At 40.9% G+C, this 12,731-nt stretch overlaps 1 pseudogene; it reads right to left on the bottom strand.

The window, feature by feature from the left end:
• Positions 1-9,717: 9,717 nt before the first annotated feature.
• On the bottom strand, positions 9,718-10,427 carry LOC130857166 (40S ribosomal protein S3-like; annotated as a pseudogene).
• Between the last annotated feature and the right edge of the window lie 2,304 nt (positions 10,428-12,731).

Here is a 12,731-nt window from a genome sequence, read left to right as displayed (position 1 = left end):
AGTATATAATGCAAAAAAAATCACTAGATCATTTTCTGCTTCTTTAATTTACAGTGTAATGTGGGGTGAGGAGTAAACTTGTTATACTCATGAAAGAGGTGAGCTATTAAATTAGTTTCACATAAACAAACCAGATAAGAGGCAGCATGTTTACTGACATGGAAAGCTACTCGACTGTTACATAAATAACTACTATACAGATGCTTATAAATATAATCTTTTTCATGTAATACCACCAAAGAAAGCCTGTCTTACAGAGAAGAATCACATCATTTGAAACTGCCAAAAGCTTTGAAGCCCAGTGCCAGGTACAGCATAAGTGCCTAGTTAGTATTTGTAGACTGATTGGGGGGGAAAGTATTTAGGTATAAATAAGAATATTGACTATAGAAACACACAGATAATTCTTTCACTCAGTATTTCAATACCATGTCCAGTTTGGAGCCTGAAACTTAAGTGAAGGGAGAACTTGGAACAGTTCCAGAGAAAAGCAATGAAAATGATTAAAGAGTTGGAAAATGGAGCCTATAAATCATGACTACAGGAACTGGGGCTTATTTAACCTGAAAGGAAAAGCTACATGACTGCACCAGATTCTTATATCTGAAACTGAGAGAGGGTGAGATTTGCCATCACCCATACATACAGCCCTGCAAGCAGAAATCCAGGAGCAGCGAAGATATTTTCAAAGTATTGCTATTATTTTTGTAAATATCTAACTCTTTTCTTGTGGTTTTCAAAACAACAGCAGTAGCCCTGGGACAAGCAGGCTGCGCACCAGTTCAACCCACAAACATGTTATCAAGTGCCACTGTGGGCCAGCTGCCTCGCTGGGTACTGCGGAGAGAAAGGAGTAGGGTAGGGCGTGATCCCTAACCTCGGGAGTTGTGAGGGTTAGTCCAGGAGACTACTGTGTAAAGAGGGTCACAGGATGTCAGGAAATCTCCTCTATCAAACAGTATGCAAAGTCCCTAGCATCTCTAAGAAAGGCCCAAGCAAATTTACTTGGGAAGCTGAGGTAAAAAAGGAGCTTCTTTACCAGGGTCTTACTGCTGCAAATGAGTTTGTTGGGCAGAAGCAAGCAGGAGGGCAGTAAAGCCATTCTATGTGAACAGAAGAGCAAGCACAGGAAATCCAGGCTAGATACATGAGAGCCTGAACCAGTTAGAAAGGCCGTAAATGTTAGCACATCCAATTTGCAGATGAAGAAACTGAGGTTCAATGGTCTCAGGGATTTGGGCAAGGTTAGCAGCAGTTAATGTCAGAGCTGGGACTTGAACCCACAAATCCTGATCTCAAGTCTATTTTAGGGCTCTTTACAAATCTTTATTACTCCTTTAGCAATCCTAATGTGCCATGGTTTGTCAGATAAATATTTCTTTCCATTAGAGCTGAAATTGTTATCAACAGAAAATCCATCTTGTTGAGTAATTTTGTGGGTAGAGGAGGAGGTGATGTCATCATGGTCATATGGTGCAAAGTCACTGAGTTCTGTACACACATACACACACACGAGTTATCTATAAATAGAGTTTAATTTAGCCAAAGTGTCATTTAATAATGAATAAAGCATCTCATCTTTATTTGTTCGGTTACACTCCACGTAGTAAAGAGATGTAAACTAGAATTAAATTATTTTCAATTTTTTGTTTTAAATTGAAACAAAATGCACCACCATACCCCTGCTGAGAGGAAGAGTGCTTTCTATTATCACCCCTGTTGCATCTTCACATCTTTTCTTTTTCTCATGTTTTAAAAAAAAAAATGTTTCACATGCCTTCAGTCAATCTAACAATAATCAAAAAATGATTCTGGATCAACACACACAAAATCTAGGGAAAGAAGTAGCTTGTTGAAGTCCAGAAAAATCATAAGATAAAACAGAAACCAGTGTATCAGCAAGTTAGTGATTTATTATTTGATTTGGTTTCTCTATAGTTGCAGGCTAGCAAAATTACTTCTGAATTTCTGGGTATTAATAACCTAGAATTGTTGAAATCTGATTTTTCTGTGTCAATAATTGACTGAAAATGAAGAAAAAATGTATTTCCCGTTCTTTTTATTTTTGTTTTGAAGGTTCAGCAGAATAAATTTCACAGAAAACAAATATTGGAGAAACTAACACAATTCTTCAAGGCATCCTGCTGTTTCTTAGAAGGTTCCCAGGCAAACTCCCAGTTAAATAAGCTGCTCTAGAAAACCTCACACCAATATTCCTACAAGACCACAGTTTCAAAATGACCTCCTTTTCCCCCGCCCCATAACTGGAAATCACCTTAAAATTCAATATCAGAGGATGAACTTTCCTGGTTCAATTTCCCAAGTGTCCTAATTGTAATTACATCCAATTTGTTGGTGGCGACTCCCAGGAGTTGCTCGAGGACACGAAAGCTGCCCTTTTCATCCCTGCCTGCTTGTCCTCCTCTCCTTGCACAGAAGCTCTGTAATAAATGAGGAATGCACAACTGTGCTGGGTGGGCACATCTGCTCGAGATTCCCTCCATGCGCTTGCCTTAGGAAGGCGCTGGAAAGTCACCGAGAATCAGGGCAATTTCTTAGCCATTAGTTTGTGTGAATCCGGGATGCCCCGACATGATTTAAAACACGAACATCATGACCTCAATGTTCTTAGAAGGTATTAATCTCCCTGCCTCTCGTTCAGGGAAGTCCTGAGTTATTTTCCTTAGAAACAGTGGATGCATCTAAAAGCTAATGGTTCTGAGCATAAGCTTGAGTATACGTCTGAACTCTGGACTTCAGGTCAAACTAACCTAAAAATATGAGAAATTCAGTCTTGTCCTATTAGTGAGCCCTGATCGAGTCTGACACCACTGAGGAGAGTGTTTGAGTTCAGAGACTGGCACTAGCTGGTACCCATGAACTGAGAGAGAGTCCACACAAGCTGGTCGCTGCAGGGGTGAGTCGTCCAGGATGACAGTTGGAGGCAGAAGCCCCTCTCACCTAAAGCTGCAGATGCATGAACCAGAGGAGTAGTCTAAGCTCCTACGCTAAATAAAATGGCTCAGGTTAAAACCAGAGAGATGCATCTGAATAGGTCATTGATGTAAGGAGATTCTGAGGGTAGAAAACAGAGCCTGGATTGAAAAGAAAGCAAGGTAAGCAGGAGGGTGTTTGCAGAAATTGCATAGACAGGTTTTTATACATCCTCAGTAATATATTAGGTGGATGGGAAGGATTTATTTAAAAGTCTGTGGATGGAGCTGATCTTACCACATGAGAACACCTCCTCTAGCAGGGCTAGGTCTGAGTTTGCCTAGGTGGTGCACTCCTAAGTCAGAGATACGTTTTCCTGACTGTTCGTCATGCTCTACCCTTTACTGCTGACGTATGAAATGGGGCCAGTGGAGCTGAGGAACTCTTTCAAGCATATTTGGGCTATTTCAGGGAAATCAGCACTAATTATTAGGTTCTAGTGTAGTTGGTGGAATTTCAGCAGAGAGGCCAGGGCTGGTGTGGACGCGCATGAGGAAGAGGCTGCCTCAAATACATCCCATTGTTCTCCTCCCAGGCAGGTGGTATCCATGGGTCAGAAAACAGAGGTCACAGGGTGGGCTGAAATTCTACCAACTACTAGAATAATGGTGGCACCAGGAGGTGCAGAAAGAAGTAGATACAGTTTTTCAGGAAAACAATGGAGTTTTATATGTGAAATCCACAGTGGCTGCTGAGTCGACCAGTCATGTGGTCTTTAAAAGATATGATTATAAATTTCTCAGACTAGAACGACATGCTCAATCTGACCATTAGTCTGTAAAGTTTGGAAAGGCGAATGGAACTATAAATAAACAGCATCCTCTACACTGGGGTTTAAGCGGTAGGGTTATATTAGGCCCTAGCAGATTTCCTTGAGGAATAGTGGCGGGGTGGGGAGGGGGGGGAATCAGGGAATGGGGCCCTGGTGGGAAGGATCAGGATAGGGAGTCAGCCCTAATTTGGTTTCTTATGGAGGATGCCTACATCAGTCAAGGCAGGCTAGATTATGCTGCAGTAAAAATTACCCCCAAATCTGAATGGCTTAAAAAAAGAAATATCATTTCTCATTCAGGGTGTTGCTCCATTAGGGATCTCCTGGTGGGGGGGGGGGGGAGCAGGGGGCACCTACTCAATTTACTTTCCCTCAGGAACCCACACCAAGGGAGATTTAATCTGTGTGCTGCCGTGTTTGCTCTGGCAGGAAGATGAGAACACAGCAAATCATGCACCAGCCCTTAAAACTCAGCCCACCATTGGCAGTTGTCATTTCTGTTCTCATTTCATTGATCACAGCAAGTTATGTGGTCACACCTAATCTTAAGAGTGCAGAGAAGTGCAAGCCATCCATGTGCCCAAAAGGAGGACTAAAAATATTTCATGGTCAGCACTAATGATTACCAAAATGCCCACTTCACTAGGATGGTATCATGACCATGGGCAGGGAGGGGGTTGGTCTGAAATGATGGTATATCTGAACAGCTCGCCGTTTGGTGAATATGTGGTACTAGCTCAGCACTGCCACCATCACCACCCTTCCCCCACCTCAGTCCTCTCCTCGACCTGGGTATGTTAGGAGTAAGTTTCTGTAATAGGTGAATTAATGGTGCCCCAAAGATACACATGCCCTAATCCCTAGAATCTATGAATATGCTACCTTATATGGCAAAAGGAACGTTGCAAATTTGATTAAGTTAAGGATCTTGGGATGGGAGATGATCATGGATTATCCAGAGGGATCCAATGGGATCACAAGGGCCCCTGTAAGAGGGAGCTGGGAGTGTATTTCAGAGAAAGAGATTTGAGGATGTTACACTGCTGGGTTTGAAGATGGAGGATGAGGCCACAAGCCAAGGAATGCAGGCACTTTCTAGGAGTTGGAAAGGGGAAAGAAACAGTCTCTACTAGAGCTCTCAGAAAGAACATGGCCCTGCCTACACCTTAATTTTAGCACAGTTAGAGCATCTCAGACTTCTGAACTCCAGAACAGTAAGAGAATAAAATTGTGATGTTTTAAGCCACTAAATCTGCGGTACTTTGTACAGTAGCAATAGGAAACTAATACAAGGTGCCAGAAAATGTGATGTAAGAGGAAAGTCCTCAGATGACACAGTTTGAAATGGGCAAAGTTAGATGACAGGAAGCACTGTTGCAGAGCTGTATTGTTGGTACATGATGAGTATGAATTCCATGGCCACCACGCAAACCCATTGACCTGGGAGAGCAGGCGGCCCCAACTCCAAAGGTATTCCTGATAAAAGAACTTGGTCCAGTCACTTAATTATGTTTAAATGAGTAAAAAACAAAAACAAAGAAAAAACACCCACATGTTCAGAAACATGAATTCCTTCTTGCTTTTCTTCCTCCTAACTTTTCCCTCTCCACACTCCCTCTCTCTCTCAGCTTCAACTCCTTTCCATTTCAGCTGAATCCAGCAGCAGACACCAAGGTACCTTGCTGAGCAAGGTAGTCATGATTTTAAACACCTTCACCTGCAGAGCATAACATCATTCCAGGATTGGAAGGAATCTTAAGAAGATCATAGGGCCAACCACACAGCCAAAACTTAAATCTGCTCTACAACTTTCATCCCAAGTTAATGTTTATATGTAATATGGAGCTAGATTTTAGACTCCAAAACGTATACAATTTTTTACTATGTGCCAGGTTGTGCACAACACAGTTCTATGGGGACACCATGCCAGCAGATCCATGTCAATGATGCTTCCCAAAATTCTGCAGTCCACAACTCACACAACTGTATGTGGCCGCCCTACATTGAGCAAATACCTATTCAGATATTTGAAAAGTGGGTGACATGTAGGACAATTCTTTACTGTGCAGGACCATCCCACCTATTGCAGAACATCCAGCATCTCTGGCCTCCACCCATTCTATAACAGTAGCACACCTCAATCATTCTGACAACCAAAAACACCCCACAAATTTATAAATTGCTCCTGTTGGAACGACAGTACATTCATGCCTCATTTCTCTGATTTCATCTTTTAAGCTCCCATTCTTGCTCTAATCACACGAATCTTCTTGATATTCTTTTAATAGTCCATGGTTCCTCCTTCCTCAAAAGACTCTGCAATGTATTTCTCTGGGTAGAACACTCTGAGGCTTAGTATCTCCAAACTCTGCTTAACTTCCATCAAACCGCTACCCAAATGTCACCTTATCAAAAAGTCCTTCACCATATGTAAGATAGAAAGCCCACACCTACCCCAGCACTTCTTGTCCCTCTTATTTTGCTTTATTTTTCTTAACATCATGATCACTGTCTATAGCACTATATCTTTTACTGAGTTATTTATTTTCTGTATCCCCTCACTGGCACTTAAGTTTCACAAGGCCAGGAACTCAACCTGTTTCATTCACTGTCATACCCACAGCACCTAGGACAGTGCCTTCCTTGTACTAGCCAGCCAATAATTATTTGTACCATGAATAGTACATGGTAACAGCTTCACTCATGATAACACATGCTCAGTAACACTCCTTTTCCCATTTATCCAAGTCAGTGAATTCAATCACTTCACTTCCCCTCCCCTCTATCCACAACTTGAGCTGCACTGCCCAAAAGAAAAATAAGATCAGATAGTCAGCAAGTCCTATATTAGGACATTATATCACATTGATGTTTCTTATACGAGGGGATGAATGCAGAGTAATTTTTCAGATGAGAAGTTGTGTGTTTTCACTAAGTTCATTTAACATAAGTATGCTCTCCATATAGGTCCAGAAGACAAAGATAAAGATAGAAATTGGGCATGGCATGACACAAAGCACTTGACATGCATTATCACATTTAATCTGTACAGCCATCTTGCAAAATAGAGAAAACCAAAGCTATTTCACCTAAGAGAAACCTAAGGCTCAGTGATATTAAGTTAATATCAGAGTATAATTCAAAATCATGTCTGTCTGACTCTAAAATCTATGGTCATTTTACCACATCACTGGAGTGGGACAAACACAAGTGCAATTTCCTCAAAATTTGAGCATCATTTTATGGGTCACAATTTATTTTAAAAAAATCCTATTTGGAGGTTCCTTAAAAAACTACAAATAGAACTACCATATGATCCAGTAATCCCACTCCTGGGCATATACCCAGAGAAAACCATAATCCAAAAAGAAACATGTACCATAATGTTCATTGAAGCACTATTTACAATAGCCAGGACATGGAAGCAACCTAAATGCCCATCAACAGAAGAATGGATAAAGAAGATGTGGCACATATACACAATGGAGTATTACTCAGCCATAAAAAGGAATGAATTAGAAGTATATGTAATGAGGTGAATAGACCTAGAGTCTGTTATACAGAGAGAAGTAAGTCAGAAAGAGAAAAACAAATACTGTATGCTAACTCATATATACGGAATCTAAAAAAAAAAAAAAAAGTACTGATGAACCCAGTGACAGGGCAAGAATAAGGATGCAGATGCAGAGAATGGACTGGAGGACACGGGGTTGGGGGTGGGGAGGGTGAAGGGGAAGCTGGGACAAAGTGAGAGAGTAGCATAGACATAGATACACTACCAACTGTAAAATAGATAGCTAGTGGGAAGTTGCTGTATAACAAAGGAAGATCAACTCGATGATGGGTGATGCCTTAGAGGGCCAGGACAGGGAGGGTGGGAGGGAATCGCGGGAGGGAGGGGATATGGGGATACATGTATAAATACAGCTGATTCACTTTGGTGTACCTCAAAAGCTGGTACAAGAGTGTAAAGCAATTATATTCCAATAAAGAGCTTAAAAAAAAGTCCTAGATTCATTTCTGAGAATATTTATTTCATGCCCATTTATGGACAGTATTTAGAAACACTTGACAAATGAAGTCAACTCTCCCCCATCTTTAGATGAATTATGCAAGATTTTGGCTCACCCATGGCAAATTTTTGTTTAAAGTCAGTTTTTTAACCAATAGCACCTACTTATTCATTTATTTGTTTATTTATTTATTTATTTATTTACCTATCTATCTATCTATCTATCTATCTATCTATCTATCTATCGGCTGCGTTGGGTCTTCATTGCTGTGAGCAGGCTTTCTGTAGTTGTGGCAAGTGGGGGCTACTCTTTGTTGTGGTGCGCAGGCTTCTCGCTGTGGTGGCTTCTCCTGTTGGGGAGCACAGGCTTTAGGCGTGCGGGCTTCAGTAGTTGTGGCATGTGGGCTCAGTAGTTTTGGCTCGCAGGCTCAGTAGTTGTGGCACATGGGCTTAGTTGCTCCTCAGCATGTGAGATCTTCCCGAACCAGGGCTTGAACCCATGTTCCCTGCACTGGCAGGCGGATTCCTAACCACTGCGCCACCAGGGAATTCCCAACAACTACTCTTCTTAATGGATTGCTTTGTTGATATTATTGGCAGTCTGTACCCTGCCTACTTAATTACTGTGTTCTAAAATAATCAATGTCTTTTGTCTTACCAAGGCCAAAGCCAAGGCAAATTATGAGACCAAGAGATTCTTCTGTTCTCCTCCCATCCCTTCCTTGTTAGAATCTGGCTAGAGGAGAACAGAGAAACAAAAGGAAGATAGGCTGCAAGAATTGCTTACTCAACAGTAGGTCTGACACGTAAAGGTCAATAACCAGAATCTTAGAAGGCCATCCCACTAGCCAATATTCAGCTGGCTTTGGACGGTGTTCCTAATCTTAGAAGTCAAAGAGGTATTAATTACTTCTATGTGCACCATATTGAGTGTCTTCTACATTATTATTTAGTGCTCACAATATGAGAATTTACTGTTAGCTCTAATTTACAAATGAGATGTTGAGAACCTTCACTAAGCTTAGATATAAAGGAAATAGAATCCCATCCAGGTTTATCTGAATCCAGGACCCATGCTCTTCACCACTGAACTATGCAGGACAGGAGCATTCCATGTCAAAAAGGGCAGAACCATCTCAATTCCCGGTGCCAGTCTGGAATTAAGACCTTTAGCTCATTGCTAGATAGAAAAGCATCATGATCTGCACCCTGGGGTAAGAGCAGGACACAACCAAGTGTGCCCAGGGCTAGCTAAGCATACCAGGGCCTGGTACACATATAGTCTGTGGTCCACAGGTCAATGAGTCTCATTTCAGGTAAGGCACTGCTCATCGCATCTCAAAAGTTTTCAGATGGAAATGTACATAAGGACCTAACTGCAGACAAAATGTTGCAGAAGACCTGATAGTCCAACAAAAATTAGCAAGACTCTTAAACATATAAAACATTATCTACTTTATTCATTCTACTAATATTTCTCCTTTTTTTGTATAACCCCCAAATGTAATGGCTATTGTATTCATTTTCTATGTGCAATACAGAAAGAAAATCATCTTGAACATATCCCTCTTCTAAACCTATAACCCTGGACTACGGACGAGTTCATCAAGGTGCTTTCCTGTTAGCAATCAGCTTACACCATCACCAGATTTACCCCTCCACAGGGTACTTCTCTGGTTACCACTGCCTGGGTCCTCCTGCTCTGGCCCTTGCGTCACAGGTACAGCTGAAACTAGGAGGATTTCAGGGAAAGCAAAAAACACTGTGAGCCAGGCAGCTTAAGAATCAATCAATACTCCCATGGGGTGACATGATCCTCAGTCTGAACACTGAATGTACAGTCTAGTCAGGCCACAGGTCTTTTAAAAATATTTTATTTTATTAAAGGTCTTTACAGAGTAACATCCATACTCTAGATGCAGCTGCCAAGAATACCCTGTTATGCTCTGGGTACTGGTTGGGGCATGGTAGGTGACTCCAGTTTCCCACCCTTCTCTTCAGAAATGGGGGTGGTAGGTGCTATCTCATTTTGGGGTTCCACAATGCTCACAAGATCAGGAAGGGGCTTCTTAGGGCCAATCTTACCACTTGCGTCCCAAGGCAAAATGACCTTCACTTTGATGCCCAGCACACTCTGTTTGAGTAGCACGTGGCCCACGGCAGGGTCAACATAGTAGTTAACAGTGTCCCAGATCATCGGTCCATCCACAAACTTCATGGATTTAGGCCCATGTCCTCAGAGTTGCCTAGTACCATGACCATACAGGCTTTGGCCACACTCTCCATGATAACCACAGCACACTATAGCAGGCCCTCCTCCTCATAGCAAGTCCTCCTAAGAGTCTGTAATGCAGAGACCCTGCCTGAGCAATGCACACAGACCTCTTGTGGCCACCTTTTCAGTATAAAGCTCTACACCGCCCTCAGGGAAGCCAAAGCAGTCAATTTGTAGATCTGCTAGCCCTTCTCACCAAGAACATTCTGCATTCTGGTGGCCAGGATAATGATGTCTATCCTGGTTGGTGTAACTCGGACCTCAATTCCATGGTATCCATCTTCAGCCAGATCCTGAGTGAGAACCCCATTCAGTTCAGCTCTGAAGATGCTATCGGTGACAAACTTCCTCTCCTTGGAAATCTGCACCACCATCTTGCTGCCGTGTGCTGTCAAAAGGAAAAGCCACTAACATTTCTTGAGTTCATACTATGTACCAGATGCTTTTTTTGGGTTTAGACTTTTGAGATCCAAATCCGAGCAGTTCAAATATGTGGTTTTGTTTATCCCTCCATATTTGCACTTATTTTTAACTACCCTATTCCTGGGTTGTGTTTCCTGAAGCTTGATTGTAGTAGAAGTTTTCCAGGTAAAGGAAAGAAAGGAAATTCAGGCCAGGAAATAAGTGGCATAAATAAATGACCAGAAATGTGAAATATCTCCACCTGCTTTGGGGAAAAGTGAGAAGCATAAGATGGGTGAAATACAAGGTGGTGGACATGGTGGGTGTGGATGACAAAGTCACCACCTTTATGTTATTCTGTGGGGGGAATTTCAGGAGAGAGATGATGTAGAAATAATTGGACGCAGATAAGACTTATGTATTACGTTACATCACGCTCCTTCCATCTCAGTCGCTTCACCTCTCAGTCCATCTCATTCTCAGGAGGAAAGTGCTTTGAAATCCAATCATTTCAATTTAGGATCTGTTCCAAGGAAGGCTTGATTTCTGTGAAAAAAATCTGGATGGGTTCCCAGCTTCTCCTCAGTCCAGCCTTCATTCACAGAGTGCTTTCCTTATTCTCTTTGATGTGAATTTTTAGAACACTGTTGGGTGTAATCAATATTCAAACATAAGTTCAATAGACCCATCCAAAACCAAGTTCAAAAGTTTTCATGATGCTTCTCACCAGCCTTGAGAGTCCTCTCTTTCTGGCCATCAGAGTCACCACCATAAAGTGTATGCGCTGGCCCTAAACAAGAGTGCCTAACTAAGGGGACTAGTGGAGACTGAAATCTAGCACCAGGGCTGCTCCTGAAGTTGAGGAGCTCAACAGGAGGTGGCATCACCCCCAAAATAACGCACTTGGTTTTTCCCATACAAATAAACTGCTTAGGCTATTTGCGGCCATTTGGCCCAACAGAAAAAACAGGCCTATATAATACATTACTATTTCAGTCAGAAAAAATAATGACAAAAGATAGATAATTTTGTCTAGAAGAAAATGAGCTGAACCCCAGGAGAATAACAAAATGTAACTTTATATAAAATAATATAATACATGTAAATAAGTGCCTGTCATATAGTAAGCAGAACAATGATGTCTACTTGTTACTAATAACAGCAACGATATTTCATTTTTGTTATTTATTATTTTTAGGGCATTGAGAGTGTTTTGTAATTGATTTTTAAAGAGTTACCAAAAAATCCATGGCTAATGTGCTATCATTTCAGTGTAAATTGAATGTGCAGTGGTTCTGATCTATAAAAGAAGACAAACTCTATCATAACATATATTTTAAAAGCTGATGAAAATATGGCAATGTTTTAAGTTTTGACAGAACTGGGTGAGAAAGTACTCCAGAGTTATACTATTCTTGCTAATTTTTAGGATGCTTAAAACATTTTATAATTTTATGTAATGTATAAATATTCTAATCTGCCCAGGTAGAAAAGACAGCCTTGATACTGGAAGTAGGGGGGAGGAACCTCTAACACTAAGTCAAGTGGCTGAGATCTGGTTCTATTTACTTCCTATATGATCCTGACCTGATCAATTTATTACCTCTATAACCAAGCATTTCCCCACCTGTAAAATACAAGAATTGGACTAGAAGATCTCTCAGGTTCTTTCCTCAAATTTTATGACCAAGACTACTCTTTGGCAGCTAAAAAAGATGGGGCTAATTTTAATGCATATTGTCTGTCCCCATATCTTGCAAATAACTGATTGCCTACAAGGGTCAAAGAAGTGCAACCTGCTCCTATTACCGATTACATTGCGAAGCTGCCCCAAGTTTAAAAAAAAAAAAATTTCATGAAAAACAGAAGTTGGAAGGAAATGTGTTGTAAACAATATCGCCACCACACATTTATTGAATAATTCATAACCAGTATGTAGTAGAAGCATAATTTTTAAAATGGCATTTTCCCCAAGTACCTGAATGTTCTGACATCAGTAACAAATGATTTAGTTGGCATTACTCTGGAAATTACAGTGTTTAAAGACTGACACCTCAGATTTAAATTTATTTTATTCTTATCAATTTCTTTTAAATCAACTTTGCTGAATTATATTGGAATGAAATATTTGCCATAGTTGACTATACCTCCTTATTATTCTCCACATATCCTTTTTTAATATTCTTTGTCCAATGTTTTTTCTTTTGAAATGTTCCATTTTTCCTCACCAGTGAGACCCTTCACTTTCATTCAAACTGCATAAAATAATCTTGCAA

Source organism: Hippopotamus amphibius, chromosome 7 (genome assembly GCF_030028045.1).
Source record: "Hippopotamus amphibius kiboko isolate mHipAmp2 chromosome 7, mHipAmp2.hap2, whole genome shotgun sequence".
NCBI lineage: Eukaryota > Metazoa > Chordata > Mammalia > Artiodactyla > Hippopotamidae > Hippopotamus > Hippopotamus amphibius.
The sequence above is the reverse complement of the archived record's forward strand: the minus strand, read 5'-3'. Positions and strand labels throughout refer to the sequence as shown.